The sequence below is a fragment of the Oryzias melastigma genome, unplaced genomic scaffold, assembly GCF_002922805.2.
Source record: "Oryzias melastigma strain HK-1 unplaced genomic scaffold, ASM292280v2 sc00323, whole genome shotgun sequence".
In the NCBI taxonomy this organism is placed as follows: domain Eukaryota; kingdom Metazoa; phylum Chordata; class Actinopteri; order Beloniformes; family Adrianichthyidae; genus Oryzias; species Oryzias melastigma.
In genome coordinates, this window is record NW_023416927.1 from 25,049 (window position 1) to 33,823 (window position 8,775).

At 41.8% G+C, this 8,775-nt stretch overlaps 1 long non-coding RNA gene across 1 annotated transcript in view; it reads left to right on the forward strand.

The window, feature by feature from the left end:
• Window positions 1-7,214: 7,214 nt before the first annotated feature.
• The window catches only part of LOC118598318, a 2,258-nt gene continuing 697 nt past the window's right edge, over window positions 7,215-8,775 (forward strand). The window contains exon 1 of the long non-coding RNA XR_004947446.1: window positions 7,215-8,771. This is a non-coding gene — a long non-coding RNA (uncharacterized LOC118598318). The remainder of the gene's footprint in view (window positions 8,772-8,775) is intronic.

An 8,775-nucleotide genomic window follows, 5' to 3' on the forward strand; every position in this document is an offset into this window, starting at 1 on the left:
AATGTTTCTGACTAAACATCAGTTAGCTTTGAAAGTTTAATAGTTTTTCTGCTAAATTTCTCATCAAAAGTTCTTGTCCAACTTTTATGAAACTTGCAGCAACATCCATCTTTTTCCATTCATCTGGAATTGCAGAGGCAGCCTTCTAAGCAAACATGGCCAGACTTTCCTCTCTATGGCCCCCTCCTCCAGCTCTTCTGGAGGGACCCAAAGGTGTTACTAAGTCATCTATGAGTCGTAGTCTCTTCAACATGTACCTGGTCTTCCCCAGGGTCTCCGCCCAGTGGGACTTGCCTGGAACATGGAGGTCCTGCACCCAGGAGGCATCTGGACCAGATACCCGAGCCACTTCAATGGTTCCTCTGGATGTGGAGGAGCAGCGACTCTACACTGAGCTTTTTCCCAACTTCCACTCAAAGGGAGTACCTAGCCACCCTACGGAGGAGGTTCTTTTCAGCCGCTTGTATATGGGACCTCCATCTTCCAGTCATGACCTGGACCTTATGACCAGAGGTGAGTATAACGACTAATACTGACCAATAAATTGAATGTTTTTCTTTCTGACTCTGCTCCATTTTCACCACAATGGACCGGCACATGCAACGACCACACAACAGCAGACATCGTTCCAATCCACCCGTTGATCACACGCTCCGATCTTCCCTTGGGCCTAAGCCCCTGGTAGATTCTCCCACAGAAGACGGGTGTTAGATGAGGAGCTGGACAAAGTTTGGTTCAGAACCCCTTTTTGAGAATATTTAAGAAAGATCCAGTTTTGTCGTTCAGATTAGCATCACTGGAGCCTCACTCTGGAACCAGGCCTGGGGTTGGGGCTCACAGGAAAGTGTCTGGTGATGATGGGATGACGTAGGATCACTGTCCTGTCACCTCACCACTTGCAGGAGGGTTTAAAGTTGTTGATATAATGTCATCCATCCATTCATCCATCCGTCCGTCCGTCTGTCAGTCCATCCATCCATCCATCCATCCATCCATCCATCCATCCTGTAATGTCATTCAATGGAAGTAGTCATGGAGTTGTCTTTGTTGCTCTGTTCATGTTTTGTTGAAATAATCAACCAGAGATGGGGTTGCATGGTGGTGTAGCGGTTAGCACTCTAGCCTCACAGCAGAAATGTCCTGGCTTGAATCTCAGCTAGGACCTTTCTGTGTGGAGTGGGCACTCCAACTTCCTCCCACTGTCCTAAAATATGTATCTAAATTGTCCCTGCCCTGAATTGTCCCTAAGTGTGAATGTGAGTGTGTGATTTTAAGATTCTGTGTGGTTCTTCCCTGAACTCAGCCTGTCCAGGACGTACCCTTCCTTCACTCACAGTGGCTGAAAGCAATCCCAAAAGGGATTGAACAGGTTTGAAGAATGGATGGGCATCTGGATAAGAATATGCTTTGTAGAGAGGGGGAAAAGAATATGAGACTGGTAATGGGTCAACAGTATGGGAGGCTTCAAGACACACAACAATGACAAAAGTAATGAAAATCAAGGGTGAATAAGCTGGATGTCTTCATCCTCTTGTTCTTGTTAGCGCCACAGTTGCGTGGAACCAATCCAGATTCTATGTCTTAATTTTTGGACACCAGAATTGTTTTCCATTTTCAAAATGTTTGTATCTCTTTGACTAAGTCTGTCTGTTACAAACTCAGGTTATTTTTTTCAGGTATGTTTTGCTCCCTGATAAATCCTCAGAACCCATTGTTCTGTTTGATTGTTGTATTGTGGTTTAGCTCCCATGGAGGATGAAAGATTACAGTCAGGTTGGCGGATTGGGCAGATTACAAATGAGACTTGTGTGGGTTACAAAAGGAGGTTGAAGGATTGCAGTGAAGGTTGTCAGATTAGATTCAGGTTAAAATGATTATAAAGTAGATTCAATTAAAATAGAAACATTTCAGTGGAAATAGGAAGATTACCGAGAACGTGGAATGATTTTAGCGAGGTTTGGTATGTTATAGTTGAGAATAAATGATTACAGTAAAGGTTAAAACATTTTAGTGATTCAAAGATTAGAGTGGCATTTGAAAGATTATAGATTTTTGAGGAGCGTTGAAAATTACAAATTAGGTTGGTAAATTACAGATTAGGTTGGAAGATTACGGATTAGGTGGTAGATTATATATTAGGTTGGAAAATTACAGATTAGATGGACATGTTACAGATTAATTTGGAAAATTACAGATTAGATGGGCAGGTTACAAATTAGGTTAGAAGATACCAGATTAGGTTGAAGCATTACAGATTGGATGGGGAGATTATAGATTAGGGTGGAAGATTACAAATTAGGTTGGTATATCACAGATTAGGTTGGAACATTACATATTAGATGGGTATATCACAGATTAGATGGGGAGATTATAGATTATATTGGTAGATTACAGTTTACAGACTACTGATTAGGCTGGTAGATCAAAGATCAAATTGGTGGATTACAAATTAGGTTGGAAGATTACAGATTTGGTTTGTTGTTTACAGTAAAGGTTCAAGGATTACAGATTAGGTTGGAAGATTACAGACTAGGTTGAAAGATTACAGAGTAGGTTTGTAGATTACAGTAAAGGTTAAAGGATTATAGATTAGGTTTGTAGTTTACAGTAAAGGTTAAAGGATTACAGATTAGGTTGGAAGATTACAGATTAGGTTGGAAGATTACAGAGTAGGTTTGTAGATTACAGTAAAGGTTCAAGGATTACAGATTAGGTTGGAAGATTACAGATTAGGTTAGTAGTTTACAGTAAAGGTTAAAGGATTACAGATTAGGTTGGAAGATTACAGATTAGGTTGAAAGATTACAGATTAGGTTTGTAGATTACACTAAAGGCTAAAGGATTACAAGGATTACAATGCGATGGTGGTTGGAAGAGTACAGTGGAGGCTTATTGCTTGATTGATTGAGATAAAGAGTCTAAGGTTGTAAATTTAATTTGTGTTTGAGAAACTAAAAAAGATCTAAAGTGACAAAATGTTTTTGCACATGTGCAAAAACATTTTTACAACTGTAAACCTTTTTACTCAAGGTCAAAATAACGACGTGCTGGTCGTGTGCAACCATAGTTTGTCCCTTCACACTGAAGAAAACCGCTGTGGATCAGTTCAGGACTAAACCCACTGGAGTGAATGTGGAGGTCCACATCTGTGAGGACCCGTCATTGCCTGGTATCAGCAAAGACCTACATCACTAACAGGAAGTAGTGTCTTGACTTCCTACATGACAGTGTCTGCGCAGCTGCAGACAGAACTCTGCTGCAGAGACTGCAGAGAACAGGCTCCAACACTGACCAACAATTACAGCACATTCTGGTTCGTTTGACTCTGTAACGTTTCAGTGTCCCGTTAAGAAGTAATAAAGCATTTTAAACTTGAACAGAATCGTAGGGTGATGAAAGTCACCGCACATAAACTTCAACGACAGGCGCCATCGATCCAGGTGTTAACTCTGCTCGCTGCCCATCTTTCAGCAGAGACAGGTTAAAGATGGGGGTTTGATGGTGTGGTAGGGGGGTTTGTGGATCCTAAACTATCACTTACTCGTCTTCCCAGCTGTTTTTTCTTCAGGAATGAGCCTTCTCCACCTGAACTCTTGACAGCATCGTTAAAAAACAGACAGCAGGATGCAGAAAGTTTTCATGAAGATTAGAAAAAGACTTCAGTTCTCCAGCGGCAGTGCAGAGAGCGAAGCACTAAAATCTTCATTTAAAATCTTTATTCTGGAGCCAATTCCTAAAAAGTCAAACTTGGAATGTGGCGGTTTGGAAATGACAGTATTATTTACATTTTATAAAGCATGTTTGGATGCTGTGGGACCCACAGCTGCTGCAGCACAACAAGGACTCCGAACAACCTCAAAGTGCCTGTAATTCTACAAACTGCTCAGTTAACACTCTCAGATTAGAGCTCGCTCCCAATCTAGTTGGCTCAACATGACAGCTGAGAGCAGCGGCAGGTGTTCAAATATAGTTTCAGCCCTCTAGTTTGGATCCAGGATTCGAGGAACCAAGCAGCGCTGAGTGTGCACATGGGAGGACGCTTAGAGCTGCATGAATTTAGGGAAGTTTTTTATTCACTGCCCTTGCTTTGACAAATCCAATATGTGGAACGGAGCCTGAACTTTGAGCTGTGGAGTTTACGAGCGCACCACAACCATCATAATCCTTCCCTACCATGCATCTATGCAGGCTTTTATTAAGAGATGCTGTTGCACCCTAAAGGTCCTCCTTTGATGCAAACTGAGCTCCTGAAATAGGAATAAATGTGGTTTAAATGCGGATTTCAAACTTGTTATGCTGCTACTCTGTGCATCTCATAAAACTGATGATTGAACAGACCTTAGAAGCGGCCTTTTTCACTGCAAAAAGAGGTAGCTAAAAATAGGGGGAAAACAGTAATATTAAGAATGAAATCACTAGAAAAACAAATTATCAGTCCATGCAGCAAATCATCTTCCAATACAATTTCAAAACCTAGAAACAAGAAGTTCCACACACAAGCATTCATAAAGGGATAAAAAAGCTGAAAAAGCAAACTGTAACGCGAGGTTCATACTGCTCATGCACAAAATAGACGATCCGCTGCACGCCGCATTCCGGCGAGGACCGCGGGGCTCCGCGCCTGGTGTGAACCACACAATAGGTTAACAAGGGCGCCGAAAGGAAGTGGCCCGCGTTCCGCGCCACTTTGCTTTGTCCATTGTGAACCACGCATTAGATAGAATTACCTCAAATTGAATGTTATACAGCCCAATAGCAAAGACTTCTACTACTTCTAAGTTAATTGTGTTTATTTTTTGAGTTTTTATGTATCTATTTGTAGTTCATTTTGATTACAATGACAAGAAAAATTAGCGTATTAAAAGAAAATGAACAAAATGAGAATTCTACCTTAATACTATTTGACCTTTTTAAAATTGCCTTTTTATTATTTATCTTAATAAATCTTCATAAAATCTGAAACTAGCACTTATACTTGGAATATAAATCTACATTTTTGTTTCCAAAATAATAACAATGAATGTCATAAAAAATGTCCCTAAAGTTGACCTTTTTTGAGTCTTAAATGAAGTTTTTCTATTGTCAAGCGTTTACAAAAAAAGGATTTTGACCCATTTTAATAATAATATCCTTGTTTCGAGATCCTAGTTCTTGATAGGATAAATGCTTAAAAAGGGTAGAGGTTAAGTAAAAACAACAAGTTAGCGAGTTCTTCTGTATCAACTTAGCAAGCTCTGCTGTATCGAGTTAGCGAACTCTACTGTATCGAGTTAGCGAGGTCTGCTGTATCGAGTTAGCGAACTCTACTGTATCGAGTTAGCGAGGTCTGCTGTATCGAGTTAGCGAGTTCTGCTGTATCGAGTTAGCGAGTTCTGCTGTATCGAGTTAGCGAGGTCTACTGTCCACCGGGCTGCTGACTAGCGTAGCGAGCCAACCCACTGAGTGTCCACTTAAGCCAATGGGGACAAACCACTGGGGCCACATTTTCTGCCCAGTTTTAAACCTATTTTATTCTACTGCCCAGCCTTGCTAGCAGAGTTCGCTAACTCGATACAGCAGAGCTTGCTAGCTTGATACAGCGAAACTCTTAAGATCAATAAAAATAGAGCTTGCTACAGAGGAGCTCTCTAACTCTTAACTCGATACAGCGGAGCTCGCTAGCACACTGTGTGTGTCCACTGGGCGGGTGGCAAGCCTTGCTGGCTGGGCAGTAGAATAAAATAGGTTAGAACTTGGTGACGTTTCCCCCCTTTAGTGAGTCGTTTCACTGTGGGTTTGATCAGATGTGCACTCTCCTCAGACAGTCACACAGGGGTCTATTTCTCACTCACCTGTCCTGACCTGCATGTTTACACTGAACTGTTAGTGACACTTTCATCTCCCTAACTGATGGGTATTAGTTTGATGGGGGGGCTGAGGCAGCAACTGACCTCACGTAAACCCTCTTTACTTCTTCACCTCAGCGCAGAGGAAAACCGACGAGACTCCGAGCATTTGTTTCCACTTTTCTTGCAGTGGCACACTCCCCCTCAGCTCACTGTGCTCGCTCTTAAAGGGACTGCAGTAGGGTTTTATTGAATACGACACTCTGACACAAGAGTGTTTGTTGAAGTGTTTTGCTTCTCAAAGAAAGACATTCACCAAAAAGGGGATAAAAGTTATAAAGTAGCTTCAACTTGTGAAAAAATTCCCACTAAAACACTCCAGGTTTAGGGACAAATTCAGTTTAACTTTGTGAAATGGAGACTACAGACTTCAGAAGAACAGGAAGATGAAGAGGAAACTCTTACCACTGTACTACCATGCAGCCTGCACTACAGCTCATTAGCATTTTCAGATCATCTGCATTGTGCAGTAAATCAGCATAATCTATCATAAACATTTTTGGTCATCTGCATTTTACTTCAAATCTGCATTTTTTTTTTCTTTTTCAGATCAATCTGCATCATCCAACACATTTGCCTTAATGAACCACGCCCCCGACACCATCCTGCATCTCTGAGAGAAAGTGATTCCTGCTGGGTCGTCTGTCCTCCTGCTCCTGGTCGTGGACTGCACTTCTGCTTCATCATGACTATGGACTTCATCATCACTCGTCCCTCAGCTCTATCTGAATGAACTCTTAGACACATAGCTGTAGAAGCTAATCTTTCTTTAACTGCTCTGGTATCGCCTGTCCGTCCTGGGATAGGATCTCTCCTTCATGTGGGAATCCCTAAGGTTTCTTCTTTTTTCCTGACTCAGGTTTTTTTAGGAGTTTTTCCTTACCGGGAGGGAGGGTCTAAGGGCAGGGATAACCAGTTTATTTAGTCTTAACTTTTAACTATTGTTCATATTTTGAAGCCTAATGAGGCAAATTCCTTTGTGATTTTGGGCTATATAAATAAAATTGAATTGAATTGAATGAGTATTTATCACGGGCTGCACGGTGGCGCAGTGGTTAGCGCTCTTGCCTCACAGCGAGAAGGCCCCGGTTCAAATCCTGGCTGGGACCTTTCTGTGTGGAGTTTGCATGTTCTCCCCGTGCATGCGTGGGTTTTCACCGGGGACTCCGGCTTCCTCCCACCGTCCAAAAACATGCTTCATAGGTTGATTGGTGACTCTAAATTGTCCCTAGGTGTGAATGTGAGAGTGAATGTGTGTGTGATTAAGGCCCTGGGACAGACTGGCGACCTGTCCAGGGTGTACCCCGCCTTCGCCCTTCAGTAGCCGGGATAGGCTCCGGCACCCCCGCGACCCCGAAAGGGAAGACGCGGTCAAGAAATTGGATGGATGGATGGAGTATTTATCACATCTTCTTAATCCAGCATATGTGTACTGCTTATCACAGCTGTATCATACAGAACGTCACTATATCAGTGGCAGAGTGAGAACATTTCACTGCTTTCTCCCTCAGTCCAAAGACATGCTTCATTGGTAAATTGGTGTCTTTTGAATTTCCCTGTGACTGTCTCTGTGATGGACTTGAGACTTCTCTTTTCAGTTGCTGGGTAGTCACAGGCAACCCCATGACCTCAAACAGGAATAGAGCGGATTCAGAGTATAGAATTAAAAATCGTACCATAAACTTCAGAAAGAAGGGGAGACAAAGAAAAAAAATACTTTTTGTGCTCTTGTGTGTGTGTGTGTCAAACTGGAAGGCAGTGAGTTGTCTAAACAGACTAAAATAGATGCAGGCATTCCTCTCTGTAATTCTGACTGACTGATTTTCTCTCTGTCTGACTGAACTGTGTTCATAATCCACTGTGGTCAGTTAGCAAACACACAGACAGCAGGGCGGAGCCGCCCTCACTGTAACCGCACACACGCACGTGCGGGTGCATGTTGGGCACTCTCAACTGCAGTGAAGGGACAGATCAGGACATAATGTGACCCCACAGAATGAGGATGACAACCCTGTTCAGAGGATGAAAGTGTTCCTCTTCTTCTGTCCATCTCAACCAAACTGGTCCTGCTGAAAGAACAGCTTGAGATATGAACTGGTTCAATTTTTCTATCCCAATCCTTCACTCTCTGCCTTAAACCAAAGCTGATAAAACTTAAAGTGGAATTCCAGGTGCTGGCAACCTTTTCATTGCAGATGCAACACCTTTGAGAATGTTTTGTCAATCATCAGACTCGTCATCCTAGTTAAACTTTGTAGGTATACATATATTATTGGAGCAGTTTTTAAACGTATCGTGCATTTTGTATTACTAGCACCAAATTGAACATGGATGTATTTTAGGATCAACTTTTTCAGAAAACCCACGAGAAAATCAGAGATTTAAAAAAAGAAAATAGCAAAAAAAAAATTACAACTGAGTCTATGGTCACCATCTTTACAAATGGACTCTTCTGATAGAGGGGATCCTAAGGTACATCCATCCCAAATGTGGTGCTTGCACCACCAAATTTGGCATGGATGTACTTTAGGATCCTCTACTTCAGAAAACCCAGGAGAAAATCTGAGATTAAAAAAATAAAAAACATTGCAAAATAATTTGCAATTTAATGTATGGCTGCCATCTTTACAAATGGCCACCATTTTTGACTCTTCTGAAAGATGGCATCCAATAGGGACATCCATGCCAAATTTGGTGCATGGTACCACCAAAATATAGCATGAACGTATCGTAGGATACCCTCTTTCAGAAAGCCCACGGGAAAAAAATCAGAGATAAAAAAAAAAAAAATGTGCAGAAAAACCCCAAAAATTACTATTGAGTTCATGGCTGCCATCTTTATAAATGAACGCCGTTTTGGACTTTTCTAGAAGAAGGCGTCCCAAGGTAC